Below are 27,365 nucleotides of genomic sequence, written 5' to 3' on the forward strand. Positions count from 1 at the left end.
GAAATGGACATCTATATTCAAGAAGCCCAATAGACCCAATTAGGATAAAATCAAATCAAACAAACAAAACAAAATAAAAGCCAAACACGTTGAGACATATTGCAAATCAAATTGTCAAAAATCAAAGATAAAGAGACAACTTGAAAAGTATCTAGAGAAAGAAACTTATCACATAAAGAGCCCCCAAAACTTAACAAAATTCTTAGCAGAAATTTTGTATTCCAGAAGGGAGTAGGATAACATATTCAAAGTGCTGAAAGGTAAAAATAAATCTGCCAACCACGAATTCTAAACCTAGAAAAGCTGTCATTTAAAAATGAAGAAGAAATAAATACATTCCTTGTTAAACAAAAACTTAGGTAATTTATCATCACTAGAACTGCCTTACATGAAAAGCTAAAGGCAGTCCTTCAAATTGAAATGGAAGTTTGCTAGATGGCATCATGAAAACATATAATTTACTGATAAAGGTAAATGTATAAACAAATAGAGCATAATGTATTGATGGGATATAAAGCACTTTTAATTACTGGTATAGAATTTAAAATACAAAAGTATAAAAAATAGCTATAACTATATAATATGTTAATGGATGCCCAATTTAAAATCATGTAATTTTTGACATTGATAGCAAAAAAGTGAGTGAAGGGAAAAAGATAATTTGGGGGGGGGGGATGTGGTTGAATTTTACTTGTTATCAGCTTAAAGTAGATTGTTATAATAATAAACTACTTAATGCAAGCCATTTAGTAACCACAAATTAAAATATCTACCCAGCTTCCTGCTAGTTTTACAACCCAAGAATGTCTTTCTCAAAGACCTGAGAGTCATATCTTTGAAATATAATCATCAAGAAAATAGTGTTCCTATCTCCCAGTCTCTGTGAGAGAATAAGGACTGACTTTGGTGAGTACCAATTACCAAACAAGATAGCTGAATCCCTTTATCCAACCTCTTCCACTAACCTCTTCCAGTACTTTTCCCCTAGCTCACACCAGTGCTTAAAAACACTCCTACCTCTCCTGGCCGGTGTGGCTCAGTGGTTGAGCATCGACCCATGCACCAAGAGGTTACCAGTTTGTTTCTCAGTCAGAGCACATGCCCAGGTTGTGGGGCAAATGCCCAGTGGGGGGCATGCAGGAGGTGGCCAATCGATGTTCTCTCTCATTGATGTTTCTATCTCTCTCTCCCTCTCCCTTCCTCTCTCTCTCTAAAAATCAATGAAGAAAAAAAAAAGTTTAAAAAGAAACAAAAAACAATCCTACCTTTTGTTACAGAGTTGAGTTCAATCTCTCTCCTCCATTGCAATAGTCTTGATCCCATCACATTAATCTTGACTAAAGTCTTCCATGCTGTTTAATTCTAGCCAGTACAATTTTCTTTGATATCCCTAAGTCCCTTGGAAGCAATGATGACAGTCCCAGGTGGATACTGCATGATTGTGGGTTTATGCCATTGTTGAAGAAATACAAATTATGAAACTCTAAACTAATCTCATAAAGAGATTGCTAGAAAATCTCCCCGACTTTTGTGTGGAGAGGATAACTTTATTATCCTGATTAAGAGACATATCTGCTCTCTGACTCAGAAGGAGACCCTATCTCTATCTTACAGGGTATTTGCTAATCCAACACTTATCTGATGGACAGTTTCATATGTAAGAGTGAATAGTCATAATGTACATAATCACTGATTAATTCAATTGTGTATAATCACTTGAAAATATTAAAATGTACTTATTTTTCAGATAAAAATCAATTTTATAGTTTGTTATTTAATCACTTATTAATTTACTTAATTATTCTAATCATATATTTAACACACATTTTGATTGCTTAATATCTGTCATATACTCTGAATAAGTGTTATAAGATTAAAGCACATTTAGTGCATATTCTCCAGGAGCTCCAATATAGTGACTAAATAAGTAACTTGTTAATTATATACCATATTCAAAGAAGTCAGAGACAAAGTAACAAAGACAGACCCAGATTTTCAAAGAATATGGTTAAATTTTTCAGAAAAGTATGAGGAAGGACATATGTATTGGGAAGAATGGGGGGAAAAAAGATCAGATGGATTATCTGGGCAAACAGCAAGTACTTCTGTGGGAGTGAGAGGTTGGAGTTACCAGGAAAAGTAAACGGGGTCATATTAGAAAGATAAATGTAGGCCACCATAATGAATTTGGAGCTTTCTTCATAGGTGATGGGGTACCATATAAGCGTTTATGCAGGGGAATACTATGATTTGATTGGATTTTAGAAAGATGACTTGACTGTGGAATTAATTGGATTGTAAGAGGCAATGTTCTAAATAGAGATTGTAAATAAATACTATGAGAGTCTTGAAATAACTTCCAGGGAATACAAAATTCTAAGCCCTCTTATATTTGGTGCATTTTATGACAATACATATTGCCAAATTAGTTTCAAAAACGATTGTACAGCAGCATGATACTTAATCCAAGTTTAGTTTCGTGTCTGCACATTAAATGAAAATTAAACTTACTGTCAAAAATCACCTTTGCAAGTTGCTTAAAAAAGTGCCATTTCGAAGATCTACACTCTGTCTTTCAGAGTGTACACTACTGCTTTCTCCACGTTGATACAGAACACTACTTCTTCAGTAAAGTATCAGATGAAGTAGTAGCTTTTGTTAGAGTCCATATTTTATTAAAATAAGTACTCTTTTTAAAAACTGGAAGCACATTCAGTGATGAGCAAAGCACACACCCTGAAGGACATAAGTTGGAACTGACAAGGAATGACAAAACAGCAGATTCATATTTTCTTCTATCATCGACTGGTTCTGGGACATATATTCAGTAGAGTGACAAGCAATTTATTTGAATTTATCCACTCTCTCTCTCTCAACCATGTATATTGGAAACTATGTGATTTAAATGCAAGTAGTAAAAACCAACCGTACAAAGTTTTCAGTTACTTTTCTTTGCAATAACGACCATTTCCATCTATATTTTTTAGCAAAGAATTTTGAGGGGAACCAAAGTTTACCCCTTTAAAAATACGTCTTTTGGAATACTGATGTTAAGCTGGCTATTTTTAAGAAAAGAAAGACTGAGGAATAAGCATTGACATTCCCCTTAACTGCCCAAAAGTAATTTAGGTGAAAGACCTTTTCCAGGAAGGGAGATATCACAGATAGCTCTAGTTTAACACAACTGATATGTGATAGACAAACAGAAACCTAGCAAGGCCCATTGTTCAAAGTCCTCTCTGTGTCCCTTGTTAAAGATGGTCCAGCAAACATTTATTTACAAACTTCTGCTTTTCCATCTCCATGTGAATTGCCTTTCTGCCTTTTGAAGTCTCAAACCTCAATCTTCCACTAGCACCCCTTCTCCTTAGAGCCAGAATTACATATAAACCTCAACTGCTCAATCTGTCCTTTGGTCCCAAATTCTATGGCATGCACATATGAATTAAATTTGATTATTTTCTTCTTTTAATGTGTGCCTGTTCATTGGATTATTATCTCAGGAAGAAGAATTTAGAAAGGCAGGAGGAAAATCATTTTTTGTACCCTCAAATATTATCATGATTAAAAAGAGAGAGAAAGCTTGTTTAGTTTTTGAATTATATCAATTCATTAGTAAGTTATCTATTAATATCTATTTGGTGGTGGACACATAGGGACATCAGTGGCCATATTTCAATATCATCCACTGCATAACTCACAAGTCTGTTTTCTCTAATCCCTTTTCTCCTCTCCTCTGCAAGTCCATAAGCCTAGAGTCAAGGATTAAGGCTGAGCTAGGGGACAGAGAAGCTAAGAATATGATGTCAGAACTGAGGTTTTGTTTAGATGACCTAGGCATCATTTTAATAACTAAATGTGTCAGAGTCAACTTAATAAAATTTTTCTTAAAATTGAAAGTGACTGGAAAGCCATAAGAGTTGAACAAAAGGAATTTAGTAAAAGGTGACTAAAGGCAGAGTCTGTAAAAAAGTAAAGATAGTTTCCTATTTATACTGCACAGAGTTCAACCGACTCTCCATTTCAATAATCTGGTTGCAAGAGTATTAATCATTTAACATATTTGCTTCAACATTTTCTTTTCGCTCTGTTTTTAACCTCTTCATTAGGGTTATATTAAAATATGTGTGTCTACATGTATGTGAGAGGAAGTAATTAATATGTTCAAATATTTATACTTTCCTTTGTAATCTCTTTTATATCTTTTCTATTCTGAGTGAACCATTCACATTCTATAAAACAATGTTTGCAGTACATTCTCTTTAATATCTTAGTGCTTAATATTTTAATCTTTCAATTCATATTGACTATTTTCCGTCACTGCTGTAAGGACAGTGACGCTGTGATGTGAATAATTGTTTCCCCAGCTGCTGAAAGTGCTTCAACAAACAGTTGTTCACTGCTATTCAACTTGAGGAATTGCTCCAGATGAAGTGTTGACCTTGGCGGCAGCCTATATCTAATGATGGGTAGGCGCAGATATAGAAAAATGCTGGTCCCTCTCCCTACGTAACTTGAAAAGATATCTTTACATTTATTATTTAGACTATATCGCAGCCAATATTATCTGTCTACTTAGTTCTGCTTCTCCTGGATCTTCCATAGGGTGTTGATCCCAACAGCCCTTAATTGATACTAATAACCACCTCCTGACTCTTGGATCCAACCTGTGACAGAAAATATTTAAATTGAATTCTCCAAGACAAGAAACCACTTATTACAAGGCAATGTATTGAATAATGTTTATCTTCTCTGTGGTTTTCTAATGACTCGTTGATCATACAGTGAAAAAGTCTATGTGGTACAGTGAGTGTGGCTGTATGATTGTATAGGTATATTCACATGTGTGCTTATGCTTTTATAAACACATGCACACACATGCAAATGGAAAGGGTGACAGAATTCATGTGTTTGTTAAAGAAACTGGGAATAAAGGGTGAATCTGTATTATAAGAACTCTAACATCATTCTAAGAAATATTGACTTTTACCTTAGGTAATATGGTGTTTCTAAAGCAGAGAAGTATAACATTTAAAGTTGTTTTTAGCAGGAAAGTAGTAGCAATGTGGTCTGTACATCAACAGGGCTCAGAGGTTATTATAGCAGGTGAGTTAAAAGATGAATATCTGAAGTAGGATGTTGACATTGGCAAATATGATGAAGGAATCATTTTTAAAAACGTGAAGCTAGAATTGATGGGATTTGGTGACAACACTGAAAAATTGAAAAATAGCTTTTATTAATGTTATACACTGGTTAAATTCATTTTAAAAGAATCCAAATACATTATTTTTAATTTTAAATATTAGAAATATATTCATTCTATAAAAATAAAAGGAATAACTTATTCTTTAGTCATACATTTATATCTAAGCTGGTACCATAGATGAGTGATAAATGATGCATTAACTATATTATTGTTATTCTAGTGCTTTTAAAATGGAGGAATATTCAGATTTAAATTTACATATCTTTAAAGCATTAAAATTACAACTGAATAATTTATGAGCAATAGCACTGAGACGACTTAAAGAGAATACAGCGTAATTTGAAAAACCAACTTACTAAAAAAATTTCAAGGTTATGTATGCAAGGTAAAAGCTAAACTCAAGACAATACTTCAGAATCTATACACATAACAGTCCAGTTAAAAACTTCCGGCTTTAAGTATGACATGCTGAAGTGAATCCTAATAGAAAAATGTGAATAATTTAAGTAAATGTCAAGATCAAAGACCCCATAACTTTTCAACATTTTGTAATAAATCACCAACTTGTTTTCCTAGCACTAAACAAACCTATTTCTGGGGAAAATCTAAATATATAAAAATAAAGATTATTTCAAAAAATTAAGTTGAATTTAAAAGTAGGAGAACATCCTATTTAATTTGGTGTGCTATGATAGATATGTATTTATATAAATCTTTAATAATAATTATTTGATTTCATCCTGTTTCCAACTTCATGTGACTATTAGTAATCTATTTTTAGAAAATTGATATAACGAAATCTAACAAAAATAAATAAAATCATAGAAAATATTAAATATGTATTAAAGGTACTTAGATTGTTAAGAGAAGATACTATCAAACTTATGTCCCAGTATCAAGTGAAAGTGGATTTTTTAAATCAATTATAGTCACATTATAGATGTCAATGTAATGATAAATAGTCAGATAAAGTATAAATTTACAATGAATTATGCATGAGTTTTTTCCGTGAAGGACTACAAAGGGTCCTGGACAGTTCAGCTCAGCAGATAGAGCATCGGCCCATGGTCCAAAGGATAGTGGCTTCGATTCCAGTGAAGGGCATGTACCTGGGTGATAGGTTTGATCCCAGCCCTGGTTGGGGTCATGTGGGAGGCAACCAACTGATGTGTCTTTCTCACTTTGATATTTCTGTCTCTCTCTCTTCTCAAGCCCCCCATTCTCTTCCACTCTAAACATCAACAGAAAAATATCAAATATCTTCGGGTAAGTATTAATCAAAAGGAAAAAGGACTACAAAGGAACTGAAAATTATGATTATACAGTACTTACAAAATCTATATTTATAAACATGTAGAAATATCCAGTTCTGGTGATACATAAAGTCATGCTTTAAAATGTGCTGGCAAACTGCTACAAGCTCTAAAAACATAAGTGGAAGAATTGTTTTCAATGCTTTGTATGATGATATATGCTTTAAAAATATATAATTCAGACTAATATAATGTTCAACCATACGAAAGCTCACTGTTTTACTTGTTAGAACATGAGATATAGTGATTATACAGTTACAGTGTGTTTCTTCCCTCCTTTCATATGAGTCTTGGCTCCTAAGATATCTTGATTCTTAGACATCTAATAAGTAAGTGCAATAGATATCAAGTGAGATGATAAATATTAGCAGGATATGTGGCATGTCAAATGATCTACAATCAGCACTAAGGAAGAGAAGAATATAAAGTGGTTTACAGAGTGCTAGAGAGAAGAGAATGTGGGGTGTTTGGGGGATATTTGTTCTAGGACCATTGTGATTCTAAAAATGAGGTTCTAGAAAAATTACTTTATGCTCTGGCCAGTTTTGCTCAGTGGTTAGAGCATCAGCCTGGAAACCAAAGGGTCACAAGTTTGATTCCTGGTCATGGACACAAACATGGTTTGTAGGCTTGATCCTCAGTCTCAGTTTGGGAGTCAGGGTCGTGGGAGGCAACTGATTGATGTGTCTCTCACATTGATGTTTCTCTCTCCCTCCTTTCAACTGTGTCTATAAATTAATAGAAAAATATATTCAAATGAGGAAAATTACTTTATAGAAAACCTGTAGAATTCACAGTGTAATAATTTATAATTAGAGGAGTATTAGACTTTGGTAAATTATAAAATATTAAGTACTAAGATGATGAGAGATAAAATTAAGAAAAATAATAGGAAGCATAAGAACTATTTTATGCATTGAGTTTAGAAAGCCCATTTGCATTTAAAATAAATAAATAAATCCAATGCCATCTATGTAATACAGCTCATAAAACAGTAAATGGTCAATGCACAAGGTGACCACTGGTCTCAGTTTGCAGAGTTCACACTGGTTGTCCTACAGGTTTGTCTTTCATTGCTTTAGTGTTTATTAGCTTATCACTTTCAAGAATGTCTATTCTTGAAATTTGGATGCTATTGTCTCTCCAATCAACATAAAACCTGAAATCCACAGGTAGAATGAAGAAAAAAAGATAATATCTAAGATCAACACAAGGATTGAAGCTTTTATTCTACAGCTAAAAATAATTGTTTAAAAAGCACATATGATAAAACACGCAAGATTTGTACTTAAGTGTTTTTTATTTTAATAAACTTTAATGGTGTTTAACTACATTGCTATTTGATTACTCACAATGTATTTTGTCTTTTGAATTTGTGATGTAAATTCAGTCTCTCTGGTTATTGCTAAAGTAGATCTCTTCAGGTATTATTATTATTATTTTTTAAACAGAAATGTTTTCATAGAAGTAGAGACTAGAATGGTGGCTGGCCAGGGCTAGGAGGAGGGGAAAACAAGGAGGTCTTGATCAAAGAGTACAACGTTTTAGTTATGCAAACTGAGTAAGTCATAGAATGCTGTATTGCATGCTTAGAAGTATTGCATCCTGAGAAGCTGATCTATGTTACTGTGTTGCTATCACACTTTTTTTTTTTTTTAACAAAGAGAGAGTAGAAGGGAACATTTGGAGTTGATTAATATGTTTTTGACATTGATTGTTGTGAAAATTTCACTAGTGTATACTTACCTCCAGACTCATCAAGTTGTGTACATGGGATGGGTACAGCTTTTTGTATGTTAATCATACCACAATAAAGTGGTTTAATACAAGAGAGAGAGATGACTGTTTGCACTTCAAAAACTAAAGTATCCTTTCCTGGCATTTTATTTTTATTTGATTTAATTAATTAATTAATTAATTAATTTTAATTTTATTTTTGTTACAGATGTTTCTCCTTTTTTACCCCATTGACATCCTCCTCCCCATCCCCCCCCCGCCCGGTCCCCGGCCTTGTTGTCCCTGTCCATTGGTTATGCATACGTGCATATAAGTTCTGTGGTTTATATCTTCCCACCCCCCACCACCCCCACTTCTGAGGTATGTCAGTTTGTACCCTACTTCCGTGTTTCCGGGTCTACCCTATTCCTCAGAGTGTTATATTCATTATATTCCATATATAAGTGAGATCATGTGGTATTTGTCTTTTTCTGCTTGGCTTGTTTCACTTAGGATAATACTTTCCAGGTCCCTCCATGTAATCTCAAAGGATAAGAGAGCTTTCTTTCTTACAGCTGCATAGTACTTCATTGTGTATGTGTACCACAGCTTTTTTATCCATTCATCTACTGATGGACACTTGGGCTGTTTCCAGATCTTAGCTATTGTAAATAGTGCTGCTATGAACATGGGGGTACATATATTCTTTCTGATTGGTGTTTCAGGCTTCTTACGGTATATTCCTAGATCCGGGATCATTGGGTCAAATGGAAATTCCTGGTATTATTTTTGAGGCAGAGAATGCCCTAGGTAAACAGTAGTACTGAGGGTATATAGCCTGGTTACCAACCCTAAATATCATTGAAAGTTCATACTCTGGGGTCAGCCTGTCCGATTCAGAATTCCAGTTCTAATATTGACTGGTTATTTGACCTTCTGTAAATTGATGAACTTGTACAGAAAGAAACGTTAACTGTTATCTAGATAAATTATTGAGTTGTGAATTTTTTTTTTTCAGTGCACTTGTAAAGCCCTTAGACATTCATTATTTCTCAATATTTTGTCTTCCTATGTCATATTGGAAATGCAAAGAAGAAAACATAGATTCCCTACTCTTAAAGTGTTTATAATCTCAGGAAGAGACTGAGTTGCATGAGAAAAATTACAATATAATATAAAAAGTATTATAATGACTAAAAATTTGCTATAATGACAAGGAATGCCCTTGGTAAATTCTGAGAAGATTTCAGAATGAGGGAGCATTAGTAGTGGGATCTGTAAGCTTAGAAAAAAATTAAGAGAGAACAGAGATGATAACTTGTACAAAGGCTAGGTTTTTTAAGGAAGATATCTATTCTTCAGAAATACTACATTACATAACATGCAAGGGAAAATAGTTGACCAGTAACTTGGAAATAACTTATACGTTGTTCCTTACATGACTGGGCCCCATTGAAGAGTTTTCAACAAGGAATTTTTATGTGTGTATATATATTTTTTTTAATATCACCGTCATGGCAATATTAAGTGTAGATTGCCAAGTAACAAAAGATGCAATTTATAGTTTTATCATTTTGTTTGGTGAGATTATGACAAGTAATGCCAGTTATTTTTCCTGAAAGTCTCAGAAGATACATAACTAACAAGGAATTGAGAAGAACACAACTCAATTTTTTCAAACTGCAGACCTTACGTTCTTTTATTGTCATTCCCTTTAGTCATCCACAATCCAGGGATTCTAAGAATTTCAACTATATTTATTGGATTCTGATTTAACCTGTGCATCAGAAGCAATGTAATCTTTTAATCTTTCTTGATATGATAGTATCACATTAACATCATGTCATAATAGACTTTTCTATGGGAAAACAAGGGGACAACAGAAGGGAGTGAGGGAGAAGGGGAGAGTGGGAGGGGTGATGGCCATACTCAATTTGTACTTAGGAAGAAATGAAGTGATATCATTGTATTTCGCCTGGTTATTAGTTAACTGAAAAGAAGCAAAGGGAAGGCCAGATAATATAGGCATGCCATTTGTGCCAGGAAGCTGCAGTTTAACATTCTCCAGGTGTGTTCACTGCAGATCCTGGGGGCAGGGATTGGACAAAGAATGGGCACATGCCCCAGTAAGGTCTGTATGACACAGAAAAGCTGCAATTGAGACACATGCCCAGTAAAGTCTAAATGAAGTAGACAGGGTGCTTACCTGGCAGTGATACCTGGGAACAGGGCATTGGCCAAAGTAGGAGTATAGGTGTGGACACTGCAAGTGCGAGAATATTTGATGTTTAAACTCCTAAACAAAGGGTTCCCTCTGTCTTGCTTGCCTGTGCTCCTGGCTTTCCTGTTGCAGGGGTTGTGCTCCCCTGAATTTGTCCATGTGGCTCACGGCCGTGTAGGCCCCACACAATGGACTAATGGACTATGGCTAGCCTGATGCTTTGCAGGACTTAACTCCACCATGGAATGGAAACTCTGGACATATGCTTTGCTTTTAGCTCTGCTGAATCCCCAGCTGTGCTTTTCCAGGACTGGTTTAAGGGAAATAGGACTTTTGAAACCAAGGGATATAACTCCACGCAAATAAAAATCACTTTTTCTCCTATGTAAGTCTTAGAAAATTCTTTTAAAAACCTGACCACCAGCACCCAGTGGGGAAAGGGATCCCCCACCTCCACTGGTGGACACCCCACCTCCACTGACAATGGAAGGAGTTCTTAATGATTATTCTCCATGCTTTGCTGCCCTACTTTAGAATTGTTATATTTAAAGGTGACTGTTTATTTCTACAAACACCTATCTTATAAGAATGTATCTGCACAGATGATAAAGTTCTATCAGGAAGCTGATTTTCTACTGATTTTTATGGAAAAGTATCTTTACTCTATAGTCAAGTATAGAACTATATAAACATAATTATGTAACTATAAAGTGGTATTTTGTCTAAACTATGTTCTGTGAATATTCAAATAAACACATATACACAGCTTTGTACGTATACAAAATATTTAGAACTTGAAAGTTAAATAAAATTGTGGCATTTTTATTCTTAAATTAGGTCTAAAATATTTATTCTAAACCTGCATAAAGTCTTATATTTCCACTGGGATTTGTCTCATATGGGATCTAATTTCCAATGCACTGTGATTATACTGGAAGGGAACAATCTATTCTATTTTGATCGAAAAAGTTTAAAAAGATGACCTAATAGGTGTCTTTCCAGCTCAGCAATTTTATAAAACCAAGGTTCATTCTGCCTGCACTAGTGAATATTGAGATAAAAGTTAAAGATTCTACTGTATTATTCAAAACTTCTGACCTTGGTTCCCTGGCCAATATTCTTGATCTCATCAGTTACATACAAATTCTCAGAGATAGATTTAACTATGCCATGCATATTTTTAAAAATATTTAAATATTTATGAAAACTATTTATAAAAAGCCATATTATTTATCTGAACATTTTTATTTATTATTGCTATATTTAGCTTAGAATGCAAACTGATACTAAAGTACACTTAACTATCTTCTAAATATTACATAAATGCAAAATGACTATTAAATTTTTTTAAATTAAAGTTGTTTAATTTTTATTTGACTTCTGTATACTGTATTTTAATAGTAATCTTGCATTTCTTGGCTGTTATCATTATTACAAATCACTTTCTCTGTTTTTGAAAAATTGAATAATTATATGAATAAAATTAATAGAAAGCATGTGAAGAATGAATTTTCAATCTAAACTTTCAATGATTTAGAAAATACATAAAAACAGTGTAAGTTATTATACCATTAAGTGTAAAGTAGTACATGAATCTTGCACATCATAAAAATACAAGAGTAATTTTTACAATAAGAAATAATTCAAAAATCATTTTAAAGTCTATGTAAATAAAATTTGCAATTTATTTTAATATGTATTGTATACAATAAAAATTATTTGATAATTTGAAATATCTCTCTAAGAAAAAAAGGAAGAAAATGAAGAATATCTAAGAATTCTTAGAATATAGAATTCCTATTTATTTTATATTCTTTTCCCTTATAAATTTAAGTTCTACTGAATAGTGTATGTCTTTATTTTGAAGAGACCAAATTGAACTGGTTAGATATGGCTTATATTAAGATCACAAAGGCATAAAAAAATTAGATAGCTCAAAAATTCAAACAGCAGCCAGAATTCAATTTGAATGATGAAAAACAAAACATATCTTTAATCTCTTATTTTTAAAACCATTATGATTGCAAATTGCTAATAATTAAAATGGTACATGAAAAAATAAATGTTCTAACTATTTCGGTCATATGAATAGTTGCTTCAACATGTACCTTAGACATTTTTAAGAATCATCTTTCACAAACTAATATCAAATTCATGTTAAGTGCATCTTCACACCAAGGTGACTTTTACAGTAAGTTTTTACCACAGGCATGATTTACAATGTACACATGATCATCAGTGACTGATTGGGTTCTGTCCTGGTATTCTATTTGCACAGGCAGTTTCTCAATAAATCTGACATTGATCATCTGTCAACTTGATTTGCTATTTTTAGGAGACTCATTGTAAACAAAATAAGTAAATGTTTGCAAGCCCACAGAGAAAACATTACAGCTATGAATTTTACTTCTGCTTGACATAAGCATTCTTTTCCATCAAGTTTAAAAATAGAAGTGAGCGACTATATATATATAATTTGAGTTCTTACCACATGATTAGATTTTAGGCATTTAGAATTTAAAAACAACTAATTTAAATGGTGGATGAGCTTGACTTGTCAAATAATAAAATTAGGCAATGGAACCAATAACAAGCATGTATCAATGAAGACATGGAATTAACATGTCATTCCGTCTTAGTCAAAACACATCAGTAAGCCTGATGCCTTATAAATTGTATCCCTAGGCACAGTTTATAAGGCAAAAGGACACATTTTAAGAACCTACAAATAAACCTAATATGTTCTATTTCTAAGATAATGCACTACCACAATTAATGCACAAGATACTAAGTAACACACATGACTTAAGGTATACAAAGAGCGCCTTAAAGCTTTGTCCAACAAATGACCTTCTTATACCAACACAGTAATGTAAACTGTGTGTGTGTTAGAGGGGGAGGATGGTGCACAAGTCATTATCTGGGGGAAGGACTCTAGTATACTTAGATAATAGCCATTGTATGACAAATATATAAGAGCATGCTTATTTACACATAAAAAAACCCCAAAACATTTGCCTTTCTAAATATAGAGGCAAAGAAGAAATATTTATCTTCTGTATATAAATAGGTGATTTGCATTCAAATTAATAAGTTTTTTATTGCCTAAATGAGAAAGTATAAGCTTAGAAACAAAGAACATGTAGATTTAAGGAAGTACTTGTCATAAAGCAATAAATAGCTCCAACATCTTCTAATGAAAGGATTTGTACCTAACTTAAAATACCTGTGGGTCTTATGTAGTTAATATTCACTTTAAAATGAATAAAATCCAGCATAAATTAAAATTCTGTTTAATCAGTAATATATGACCTGTTTTCCTATTATAAACTGACAGGAGATATAAATTAATAAAAGTTATTCAGTATTCCAAAAAGAATTAAGAATGCATCTATCAGCTTGTATTCCATCTAACCCAGACTAGGTCACATGACACTTGTCTCACATCTTCCTCCGAGGTGTCCCCACAACTGCTGTGGTGTGCACTACTGCTTTGAGAATGTCATTGTACCTACTGGTTCCCATTACCCGGAGTGCTAACGCATTTGCCAAGCTGCAGATGTCATTTTACTAAGGAATGTTCACTGAAATATGTTATTCTTTCACTCCTTAACATGCATTTTTTTTACTAAGATTCCATGACCTTTTAAACAGCACAGCGTTTGTAGTTAATTCTAGACACTGATTTATTTTTTCTTCAAAAATCTTCCACAGAAAGTACTAAGCATGGATTGTTGTGTCATAAGGAGCACTAAGGAATAAGTCTTCTTGATAGTGTTTAAAACAGATTACTTTTTTTTTTTTTATTGATTTTTAGAGAGAGAAGAAGGGAGAGGAAGACAGAGATAGAAACATCGATGCAAGAGAACATCGATTGGCCACCTTCTGCATGACCTCCACTGGGGATCGGGCCCACAACCTGGGCATGTGCCCTGAATGGGAATTGAACCAATGACCTCTTGGTGTATGGGTTGATGCTCAACCACTGAGCCACACCAGCCGGGCAAACAGATTACTTATAAGTCATTTCTTAAACGGAGACAACAACATAATATTTAGTTCTTCAAAATAGTCAAGTAACTAAAACAAAATCATCCAGAGTGCTCATCTTTGATAAATCATACGTCTTATATGCTACTCATGGATTAAATTTACTTCATACTTAAATGTTTCTGCAATTTTTCTCACTTTTTAGTTAATGTTAACAATGATACTTGATTTAACAGTAAAGATAATTTAAATTTATTATATTCTACTTGAATACTTATTCATTTGACATCATGTTTTATATTTTCTTGTTATTGTTTTATTGTTTTAAACGTGGGTTGGTGAGTTTGTTTTTATGCTTATTTGTGCTTTTTATGAAGTTGAACCTTCACACTTTTATTTCTCTAGTAATTTATGCATTTTCAAATTTTTCCTAAGTTGTATATTTTATGACATTTTATGTCATTTTTTTTTCTTTTGAAAAATGTATTTCATTTTTAATGGGAAATGATTATGAATGTCCTGTATTGAATAAATATTTATTAAATTCTACTTTATACTGTGCATCTTAATAGGAACCTAAAATTGCAAAAACAAAAATCAGACACATACCTTGCCTTGAAGGAGTTCTCAGTGAAGTGGGAAAGGAGCAAACAGCTGGGAGCAGGGGCAAGATCCCCGATTTCAGAGACATAGTGTCTGGCATGAGTGTGTAGAACGGCTGCTAAACAACCTGTGCTGGAGTATGCATTCATTCTAAGGCACTGACATTCTTTTAATTGTTTGGTTACAGTCTGTAAAGGGTCATAAGGGTACATATTGGCATTCGTCAGTAAAATGACAAAATTATGAGAGCTGGAATGGCTGGAGAAGAGAAAGCCAGGGCAGTTAATGGTGAGATATGGGAAAGCAATAAAGAGTAGATAATGAAGGTCATGCACTAACCAAACAGAGTTTGGATTTTACTCTTCAGGCGATGTATCAACATCAAAAGAATTTAAGAAAAGGAGTTATAATCACATTTGCATTTTTGAAAAGGTAATACAGCATTACAGCTGCTCGCCAGACCAGACCCTATAAGAACAATTAGGGAAATCACTGCAATAATCTAAATGAGAGGCAAGAAGAACTTGCACAAAGGCTGTGCCCGTGATATGAATGAAGAAGGGAAAACCTTTTTGTGATAGATATTAGGATACAGGGTCTGCGAAAGTTCATGACAACTGAAAAACAACAAGATCCAGATGAAAACAAACATCCTAAGGTTAAAGTGGGGGACCGTGCCCACATACATTTAATTCCTTATGGTAATATTGATTGAAATGTTCTTTCTTATTGTATTTCTTCCATACTTTTAATGAAAGCTCTGGTTGCATAATGTTGAACTATAATATTTACCGTATTTCATCAAATCTAGGGCACACTTTTCCACATTTCTTATGTCTGATAGTGGAATCAGATTTTCATTACTGTTAACACAGTACCATCATTTCTTAGTATAAGGCCTGCTTCGTGTTTTATTTTGTGCCTTTTTTCCTAATCCCCAACCCATTGTCTTCCTCTCACAGAAACCATTTGTAATGGTTTGATATATGTTCTTAAGCAAAGATGTATCTTTGTAAAATATGGTATAGATTTTGTGTGTTTCATTTCCATTAAGGGTTTTGGAAATCCCAACTCTGTCCTAGTTTTCTCATCCAGCCTTGTTTAGGGACCAATCTATTCCACATATCTGGTTTATGGCCTCTTATTGCTGTCTAACATTTCACAGTGTGATTTACTGCATTTTATTTATCCATTACTCTAGAGAAGGATGCACAGGTCACATCCAGCTCCTTGCTGCCATATACACCCTCCGTGTACGGATCTTTGCAAGAATTACCCTTAGGTATGTATCCAGGAGAGAAATCCCTGCTTGTACTTTTCAAATTATTTTCCCCTGAAAGATTAATAAATAATTTCTTTGATTATGGATATACAATATTTAAAATCACTCTTCCACTAAACAACGTTTTGCATTAAGGCAACACACAATGTGCCACAAGAAATAATAATAATTATAATAAGATGGATGTCTACTTCACTCCTGACAGCAAAACAAATGCCACATGGATAAAAATTCAAACATATAGAAGAAATGAAGTCATGGTACTACTGGGAGAAAACTCAGAAGAAGCCATCTCCAAAGGTTTTGTTCGCCAAATAATATAATGTGCATTTCCCATCATGGTATAGCACAGGCTCTGACTCCAGCCTTCACTTCAAATGCACTCAGGACTGTTTTCTCTTTTGCAGGCTGTGCTACAGCTGCACAGCCTTCCTCGTTGATTGTGCCAAACTCTGTCATGTTTCAAGGTATTGGCACTGCTTATACCATTTGCCTGGGGGTGCTCTTTTCTCTGCTATTTGCGTAACAAATATACATCCTCGTTATTAAGAACTCAGACTATCCCAAATATCTAAAGTCCCCAGCCAGGCAATGGAGTTTCATTTAATTTGAATTTGCATGGTGTTTACTATTGATTATTTTTCTTTCTTACTTAAATGTTGATTTTTTTTATGCTCTTCAAAAATAAAAGCTTAACAAGATCAGGAACCTTTCTCGTCAAATTAATTGCTGTTTTCTCAGAACTTAGAACAGTGCAGGGAACATAACAGATGATCATAACTATTTACTGAATATGTAAGAAATGAATCAAAGGATACGCACATATCTGGACAAACTTTTTTTTGTGTGTAACAGGAAGCTACGCAACTACATCGCAGTTTAAGAATCGTAATGCATACTTACCCATATTTATCTGGCACCAAATCCACAAAGGTAACATTGGACATTTAAACATCAAGTTGGGGCCAAATTCAGATTTAACAAGCTAATCTCAACATGTGGTACCCTATAGGCTAATGACTGACATGTGTTTAAGAAGTCATCATCTCCACAGGTTAGTGAGGAGATCACAGACGGTTTTCTCCCTACCATGTCCTCACTGGCTCTCAGGTGTTTACTCTGTGTTCCAGAGGAAGAATTTCTCTTGTCTTTTTTATTGATTTTTTTTCAAAAAGAAAAGAATCATTTTTCTTCATTCCATTTTATTTGTATTTCTTGAAGCTAGTTAATTTTACATTAAATTTTAACCCGTTTCAAAATTAGGTGTAATTTATAAGCAAAACACAAAACTCAGTAATTTGAGTTTATGGACACAGCATTTATGCTAATTTGACATGACTGACTTTATTATTTTCTGTAATAACCAAGGAAACACACTAACTTATCATATATATGAGGCAATATGTATGTGTGTGTGTGTGTGTACATATTTGTGTGTGTGATAATTTTGTGTTAACTTGACTAGACTAGGTGCCCAGTTTTGGGCAAATACCATTCTAGATGTTTTTTAGATATGATTACATTTAAATCAATATATACAGTAGTTCACCCTCCAGAATGTGGATGGACTTCATCCAATCATTTAAAGGCCTTAAGAAAAATACTGAGAAATCCCAAGGAAGAAGGAATTCTGCCTTTATACTGCCTTAAGGCTCAGAGCTGGAATATTAACTCTTCTGTGCCTCCCCAGCCTCCAGACTATCTTGCAGCCTTACAGATTCAACACACACACACACACAGAATAAGAAATTATTTAACTTATTTAAGGAAATATCTATAAATTTAACTACGTTAGGTGATGACTTCCAAATTTAAATCTTTAAATTTGAATGAAACATTTAGCAAACAATTTTCATAACTATATATTAACATTTAAATAGATTAGATTTAAGATTTAATTTTTATTAAGAATATATTCTATTCAAGAAGTTGAATAAGCAAAATGCATCGGTTTTCTGTCTATTTAATTTCTTCAAATAGAATTGAGTATTCATTCAGATTTTAAAACATAAAATAATCCATTTATTATCTATATTTATATTTAATTTTTAATTTTAATTCTGTCATATTATTATTTTTAAAATAATAGAAGAAAGTTATCTGAGTTCTGATAAATGTGTTGTCTAAAGTTGTGAGAAGCTGGCATAATTATGAGTATAGTGTGTTATTGATATTTGGGAAATCTAATAAGGTTCTTCCCAAGGTTTGAGGAGAGAGAAATGAACCACCTTCTGAGCAGTAAGTATACATGTGTTATGCAATAGATTGACATGGAGTTACAAAATCACTTGAAAGATGTCTTCCAACGCTGTCAGGTCCGGCTGTAATCTCACAAAAGCAATAGTAAGTAGCATGTCTGGAGAATGGTTGAGTGAATTAAAAGTGGAGCTCCTTGAGAAGGAAGCTGAAAAGGAGCCATGGAGACAATCAGATTTGAAGAAGGGGCAAATTCTAACATAAAAACTCCACAGGTGCAATCCCAGTGTTAAATATAGCACCGCTGTGCACATGGAAGACTGGACATTCTTTGTATAATAAAGCAGGCAAATCACATAAAAACTCAATCTCTAATTGTGTGTTGAGTTCTTAACTTGCAGATACTGTGCTAAGAACATCACATATAATATTGCATTAATTCTCAACTCAACCCGACAAGATCAATAGTTTTATCTCTATTTCATGAATGAGAAAATTTAATTCACTAGAAGTTGCAAAGCTAATGAGTAACCAAGTAAGAGTTTTCATCCAGTTGTGTCGGAGCTCACAGCCCATACTCAACTGCCATGCCAAACTAATGTCTCCCTTATTCAGATTCTAAATTCAACAAGGAAAGTCAGGATTATAATTCAGATTTATATTTTCTTGCGTGATAGAAAATGTCTCTCTCCATATTCTAATACCCTTCTATTTCTTGTTATAAAATAATTAGTTGGCATACATTTGTAACTTAACCTTCAATTATATTTGATTTCTGAGTAACTTTCCAAAATAGATGGAATCTACAACCAAAGGATAGACAACTTCTCTTTCTTCAGGAATGTCAGCATCATAAATTTAGTACTGTTGCTTTGGTTATCCACAGTATATGATGAACTTGGTTAAAATGTGTATGATCTGGAAAGTAGGATCTACCATGGGATGCTCCAAAATCAGTATCTGAGAACATCAGGGGGCTGTCAAACCTTCCAAGACAATGGTACACTCAAAGCTCTCTATAAATGAAAGCCAATTTATGCCTGAGGGATAATTTAACAATGTATGTTTTTTCTAGTTTATTCAAAGAATAAGATGATTTCTTTAGCATTAATTTCAAGAAAGACTTTGTTATCTTTTAGATAAAACCCATTCTGGGAACAGTTTTTGCAAAGTGGTTATTATAATTTTTCACTTTAAAAACCTTATTGCATAGGGATAAAAGTAAAATATCACTTGGGGTGGAGTGTAGCAAAAATATTTAAATTTGACTAGATTATCTCTTCAAAAGATACATAGTCACCAGTGAAATTTCTGTAAAACTCAACAAGTGTACATGATTTTTATTAAAATTTTATTAGCCTCTTGACAACTTGGGGTACTCATGAGGAACAATGAACACTTTATATGCTACCATTTAAGGCAAGAACCTGGCAGAAGTCAACGATCCTGGGTCTCATGAAATGAACATTTATGCTAGAATTGCTAAAGTAGCTTAATGTGTTCAATGTTTAACTTCCTTCGTTTCTTGCCTCTTTCTTTCCTTTTTCCCTAGACAACATGCTATTGTTTTAAGGCAACTATTGAAGTGACTTAATGCAGTTATTTTATTTCATTTTCAACATGTTAACTCAGTATTTGTCAAGCACTTCCAAAGGACAGGTTTGGTGTTACGATCTGAGAATTCAGTGGGAGAAAGGGAAGTTGTGGTTTTTCCTGTCCTCACAAAACGTACTCTCTAGTCAGTTATAATGCAGAAAACCTTACACATTTGTCCTTTTGTGACTTATTTATCTCTGGGGCTGCTGTAACATGGAAGTTTCTTCACATTTAGGTTTCTGTTTTCTCAAACACTGAGTAAAATTTATTATTAATAATTATAAAACAATTTTAGTCAAAATTAAATTGGTCATTTCTAAATAGAAATACCATGGTATAAATATCTCCTTGGTTTACAAGAGCTATTTTAAGCCAAATAAAATTGTAATTGTAACAACAATCCAAAAGAGTAAAGACTGAAATAATTTCTTAATGATTTCTTTAAAATTTGAATTATTAACATCTGCAATTTATGTTGAGACTATAAACACAGTTATCGCCAGTAATATTGTGTTTCCTAAATTCTGTTAATAATAAAAATTTACATAATTATTTCTTGAATGTTAAGTTTTAAATAAAAACACCCATTAGAGATGGGAATATTATACAGCATAACAATACATTAAACGTGTATACGCATGTACCAATATTGATTAGCATATGCGTTTTATGCATTCGACATTTACTGATTTTTAGGCAGAATGAGAGACATTGCTCATAGTAGTCCCCATGGCAATATTTTGTATCATTCTGATTGATTTTTAAAGTACAGTTAACTCTTTGTTTAAGAAATAGTCAGTCATTTTATATCATATACTAAAGTAATTACAAGTAATTCAAAACACATTATTCCTGTAATACATCAATAATTAATCAAATATTTTAAGTTAATTATAATCTTAAGCGTTAAATAGTACTGATGAATCCTATTGAGCCATAAATCACCTAAATAATCAAATAAGATTGATAGGATGTTAAGGTAAGGGTGTTTGACATTTGAAACACTCTGACATTTTAAAAAATAAATTATCATATCTGATAAGTTATATGAAAAGTTAACAATACCCAAAGGAAATACTGTCTTTAGAGCATCATTGAGGGGTGACAAACTAGTGAACATTAACATGACAATAAAAGACACTGAAAAAAACTGGTTTAAATATCTCCAGATATGCAGTTAACGTCCTTTATAACGTCCTTTATAAACAAAGTGTAAAAACTATACCATTTCTTTTGCAATTGACATTTTATAGCACTGTGTATACAGGTGAACAAGGAGGAGGAATGTTAAAATCTCAAGCAATCATAAGTACTTTATGATTAAATACTCTCTGGCAATCCCCACATCCTATTCCTCAGAGGACATGGAAATTATGTTCTTTGTTTGCAGATCCCAAGAATACAAAGCAATTCTTTTTTCTTGGTTCAAATAAAAAAAATATCCTGAAGTATATGACAAAGAAGATTTTCTAAAAAGGTTTTGTAGAGAACAAGTTAAAAAAAATGATTAAAGACACATTTATGATAGCTAATAGAAGTCTTTGTGGTTGGATTCTGTTAAGCAATTGTTATCTTGTAATAGAAAAGTAATTTCTAGGTGGAATCAAGCACAACTTACCCCTGATTTTCAACCATTAGCCAAGGAAGCTTGTAACCCTGGGAAGCTCCTGGTTACTGTTAATGTCTCCACATGCCTGGGATGTATCACTTTGCTTCTCAGCACTCCTATCAAATAAGGCTTCCTTTATTTGTGGCTTCTGAAACAAAGTACTTCAAGCCCTAACCTGCTGCAGGAAAGGTAAACTCATTAAAGCCATGTGAGGACTGACATAAGGCTTGGCCTTTATTTAGCTAATCTGGAGATGAATACAGAAAGCCACCATCTGGAGCTTTGTATAAATCCATAAGCAAAAATACTTCTCTATAATTGAATTATTTCCAGTATCATTTGTAACTCACTATTTTCATTGCTAACTTCATATGTCTCAGCCTGAATGCTTTCTTGTGTTTTCAGGAATTAATACAAATTGAATTTTAAAAAAATTCAGATACAGACAGACAGGGAAAGAAAAAGGCCTTGTGTTACTAGGGAAACCTGATGCTGAAGGTTAGTGACAGCCTCAAATGCTGCTGTCAGGATAAGAGAATAGAAAGAGGGCCTGCTGATGTGAAGAATGAATTTAGAATGTTACTATTGATTCCACAACAATCTTTATAAAAGAAGTAATGCAGACTGTCTTTTTCTAAAGAAGAATTGCGGAACTATAATAAAGAAGGCCTCAAGGAATTTATATCATTGGAAAGTAGAGTAAATGAAATCTTACCTCCATCTGTGAGTTTATAGAGAGAAGAGAAATTATCAGATACTTCAGAATTTTATCAAATTAAGATTCTATTAGCATATCTGAACTTGTAGTTCTATTTGAACTGTTGCTTTACTTTTATCTTTATATTTAAAATTATCGAATTAAGCATATCTCATTTGTATTACACTTGATTTTACAGTATGTGAAATATGCATTTCAGTAATCTTCTCATGAAAGAAATACTATTTTAGAATAGTAAAACTGCACTGTAGACAAAAGTTTCTATTTTTTTGTGATGAATAACATTATAAATATATATGCATGCTTGTTTTTATGTAACATATACTTTATTATGTGTAGGTTATATATTATATATTTGCAAGTCATTAATAAAATAAGATGCTTTTATAATTTTGTGATTCGAAGTGAGGAAATGTGAGACATTGACTCAAGAAATTACATCCTCGGGGTTATACGGGGGCCTCCCTGGACACTGAGCCACCTATAAGTGCATCATAATGTTATAATGGACATATCCACTAATACCTAGAAAAAAATGTCTTGTGTTATATCTTTTTTTTATAAGACTCATGGAAAATTAGTTCAAATTCCTTTGTTAAAGAGGTAGACCTTAGACTCATCTAATTTACTTCTTTCCTTTTCTCTTCACTTCCCTGTGTCTGCCTCTTTCTCCCTCTCTCTCCTCCTTCCATTCCTTTGTTTTTCCTTTTAAATTACTGGGGAAGTCTTCTCTGATAAGGTAACCTGTGGTCAAAATAAACAAAAATATGGAAGAGATTGAACTATGCAAACATCTAGGTGGAGATATCTAGGTAGAAATATCTAGGTGATGAGAGTACAATTACATTACAGTGGGCTAGAGCAGAACAGAGTAGAAACAGCAGCTAGGAGAGAGACAGGAGACCATGCTAATGAGGTTCATGGTGAGTCGGACCAGTATGCCTCTACTGGTCATTTTATGGACTTTGGCTTCTTCTCTAAATATGATGCAAAAGTCCTGGAAATTTGAAAGAGAAGAAATGCATGACTTGAACTGTGTATTAAGCGATCATTCTGTTGTAAGGTGACTGGAGTGACTTTGGGGTGAGTGGGAAGAAGTGAAGGCAGAAGGGAAGCTCTTGTATTACTTTAGGTGAAAGCTAAAAGTGTCTTGGATCAATTAGTGGAGAGGATTAAAAATATACTCTAAATATAATTTAATATTGAATTGACAAATGAGCTGATAGATTTATTATGGGGCATAAGAGAAATATATCCCAAAGCTAACCACTTCATATCACTTCTGCCATGATCAACCAGTCAGAACTATCTCCATTGATCACAAAAGTTAACACCAAGCCTTTTAATAGACCTACTTTGTACTGCTCTTGCCCATCACCCTGTCTCATGTTTGTTCTCAGCTGAGTCGCCTGACTGATCCTTTTATAACGTAAGACATATCATGTCAACCATTTCACCAAACCCTACAGTGCTTCTCATTTCACTTGGAGTGAAAAGCCATAGTTATGTTAAGAATCTTTCTGTTACTTCTTTGGTTTTCTTTTCTTGATGACCTTGTTTCAGAGACATTGGTTTCCTAGCTGTTACTCAAAGATGCCAAGCATATTATCTTCTTAATTTCCTTATTTCTTTGTCCCTTTTCTTAGAACACTCTTCTTTGAGAATTAATTCCCTTAGGTGAACAGCCTCACTGCCAAGTGTTTGAGTAAGTCTGACCTTCTCAGGGAAGCCCATCTCAAGCTTCCCATTTAATACCACAACACCTCCTCTTCCAATGTGCCTCACTCTGCTCCATTCCCCCCCCAATATTTGTCACATTTGAGACCCTATAGTATCTGCTTAGTGTACTTGTATTACTCATAGTCTACATTCTCCTTCTGGACTGTAGTTATTAAGAAGGTAAGGACGTTTGCTTTTTCTGCTGTCGTACAACTGCAGAGCACTGTGTTTGGCACATAGCAGGTGCTCGATAGATTTCTCTGGATAAGTAAATTAAAGGATGATGGCTGAAAGTTTTATAAAATAAAATAATAGAAAAGTTGAGCTTTATTACTGGTCATAAAAGCAGGTTTGGGGTACGGCACAGAAGGGAATCGAGCATGAAATCTTGAAACGTTAAGTTTGAGAGGACTATTAAACATGTACGTAAGGAAGCTTCAGATCCATCTCTAGAGTCAAAAAAGAAATCCAACCCAGATATACAAGTTCAGGAGTTATTAGCATGTAGATTGTCCATAAGACTATGGAACTAGCTAAAATCTTTACTTATGGATCACTGCAGCATTATGAGATATTGGGAATGAAAAGGAATTCAGAAAATGAAAGTGCAGAGGAATTATAAGTGAGGTGAGAGAAAAAACAAGAGTCAAGTCTCAGAAGGTAGGTGAAAGAAGCATTTTAAGAAGGAAGGAGTGAGAAGTTGTCATAGGGACTCCACACAGATATTGAGATCAATGAACTACAGCCCCCTTTGAACTATCCTAACTTTATATATAGGTGAGGAATCACATTCTGGCACAATAGTCCAAATGTGCAAATCTAATGGGCTGCTCTGTGCAGGCATCTAATGGGGCTATCTCTTCTTTGTGCCCCACTTGCCCGTGTGGTAAGGAAGACATCTCTCAAATTCTTCATGAGAGTAAGACCACAGGCTCTTTCTATCCTGTTTCCTACATTTATAAAATGAAGCGATTTTCTTTCTCAACTCTCTAAGTCTGAAAGCAAGGTAAAAAAAATAAAAAATACCCTTCCTCAACCATAACTCTTTCCAAATGCTATCTGTGTTAATCTATGTTGTTTGTAATTTAACATTTTTAGCTCAATAGTACAAAAATAAAATTTTAAAAATTGCCATTTAGTAATTTAGTTTCCCCTGTGATAGTTCTAGACATTCCATGTGAGACAAATCAGAACCAGGCAAAGTCACAGAATTAGGCTTTGTTGCTATAATATTTGGGATAATTACACCCTTTGCAAGCTTCCTTTGAAATCTCACCACTGCATTCCTACTTCTTTTTTGTTTGTCCAAAACGTCATATATATTCGATTTTATTTCACTGTCTTCAGAATGTACATGCTGTGTGAATTTCCCACAGGCACATATTAAATTTTGATTTTCCCCTGATAATCTGCTGTATTTCATTTGAATTATTTGCCCAGCTACAATAATTTAGACGGTAGAAGAAAAAGATTGTTTGTTTTTTTTAAGCACCCCTCCAGTCCTGAATATCTGCAGTTATCGCTTGAACAAAAGCAAAAGCATGGGCCTGGGGACACACACACACACACACACATACACACACACACAAAATGCAACTCCACCTACAACAAAAATCAGCCTGTTAAAACATCAGGGATCCCACTTATTTCTTAGGCATCTCAAACTTCACCATTCTAGGATGGAACCATTGCCTAAACATTCAAACAAGTTTCTCCAAAATAAGGGATACTTTTGATCTCAGAAAAGAATGTCCTCAGAAGAAATAAAAATACACAGAATAAACAATAAAAACTAAAATAATAGATCTTCCCTCACTTAAGGACTTAAAAACATTTTAGTACATATAGTTCAATTCTCGGCTAGAGAAATGCATTGCAGAGTTATAATGTTTGCTCATAAAACTGTATTCTCTGCAACTTTCCTAGTAGCAATTTTAATTCCTCTATCCCTGGAAATCTCCCCTTTGACACTTAATCTCTTGAGTTAGTTATCTCTGTCCCCTCTTTTTAAAAGTGGAAGGACTAGTGCTTCGTTTTCTCACTATCTGTTCACTTTTTTAATCTCTTTCGATCTCCCTTACGCTTCCACAATCCTCCTGAAATAACTTTCTTAATGATGACCAGTAACCTCCTTGTGCCTACTTCTAAAGACCTCAAATTCTCTTTTTCTTTGACATCTGGGATTAAGTTTTAGTTCTAGCCCTGGCCGGTTTGGCTCAGCAGTTAGAGAGTTGGCCTGTGTTCTAGAGAGTCCGGGGTTTGGTTCCTGCTAAGGGCACGTACCTCGGTTGCAGTTTGTCCCCGGCCCTGGTTGGGTCGTGTGGGTGGCAACCACTCGATGTGTCCCTTTCATGTTGATGTTTCTCTCTGTCTCTCTCTCTCCCTCCCACTCTGTCTGAACAAAATATCGAAAAAAGTCCTCGGGTGAGAATAAAAAAAAAAAAAAAAGTTTTAGTTGTACATTTTACTAGTTGCATGACTTTGGTAAACCTATTAAATTTTTATAAATCTCAGATTTTTACACCTCAGGTGTGTTGTAAAAAAATTCTGAAACATATCTGAAAAATACAATAAAATGCCAGTAATTATGATTTTCCTTTCTGACTTAGTCCATCCTGCCCTCCTCCTCCTATTTAAATCTTTTGATTCTGGCAGCCTCCTGGAGAATCTCTGTTCTCTTGGCTATGGGACACTACACTCTCCTATTGCCATGCCTTCTCTCACTGATCTGTCCCTGTTACCTGCTCTCGTGTGAAGCGGATTCATTGTAATGACACAGTCCTCAGTTCTTCCCTGTCTCTCTCCCACTGGCCTATTCCTAACAAAAATCTAGGCTCGTAATTTAAAATTTCACATGGCTCAAATAAACCCCTTCATCCTCGTTAAAAAAATCCACTCTTCATTTTGCTATTTCCACACAAGCCTTTATCATGCATCTTTCAGCCCCATTCTTGACAGGATTCCAAGCATAACCATGACCAAGGAGGTCATTATTTGGTCAATGCTCAATATCACAAAGTTTTTTTGAACTGATTATGTGTCCATAGCTTAACATCAAATAATTTCACATTTGAAAAATAGTTCTGATCAGATCGCTCCCCACTTCTAAATCTCCCACTGGCTTTTGAAACCCAATACTAGTTGTGATATTACTCATTCCCCTGCTTAATACTTGTTGTTCTATTAAACAATA

General features: G+C 33.9%; 1 protein-coding gene across 1 annotated transcript in view; it reads right to left on the minus strand.

Annotated features, from left to right (window-relative positions):
* EYS (eyes shut homolog) overlaps nucleotides 1–21,873 on the minus strand; it is a 1,629,530-nt gene extending 1,607,657 nt beyond the window's left edge. The window contains 1 exon segment of the mRNA XM_036248740.1: nucleotides 21,745–21,873. The gene's annotated coding sequence lies outside the window, so the exon portion shown is untranslated.
* Between the last annotated feature and the right edge of the window lie 5,492 nt (nucleotides 21,874–27,365).

This window comes from Molossus molossus, unplaced genomic scaffold (assembly GCF_014108415.1).
Source record: "Molossus molossus isolate mMolMol1 unplaced genomic scaffold, mMolMol1.p scaffold_m16_p_8, whole genome shotgun sequence".
Classification (NCBI taxonomy): domain Eukaryota; kingdom Metazoa; phylum Chordata; class Mammalia; order Chiroptera; family Molossidae; genus Molossus; species Molossus molossus.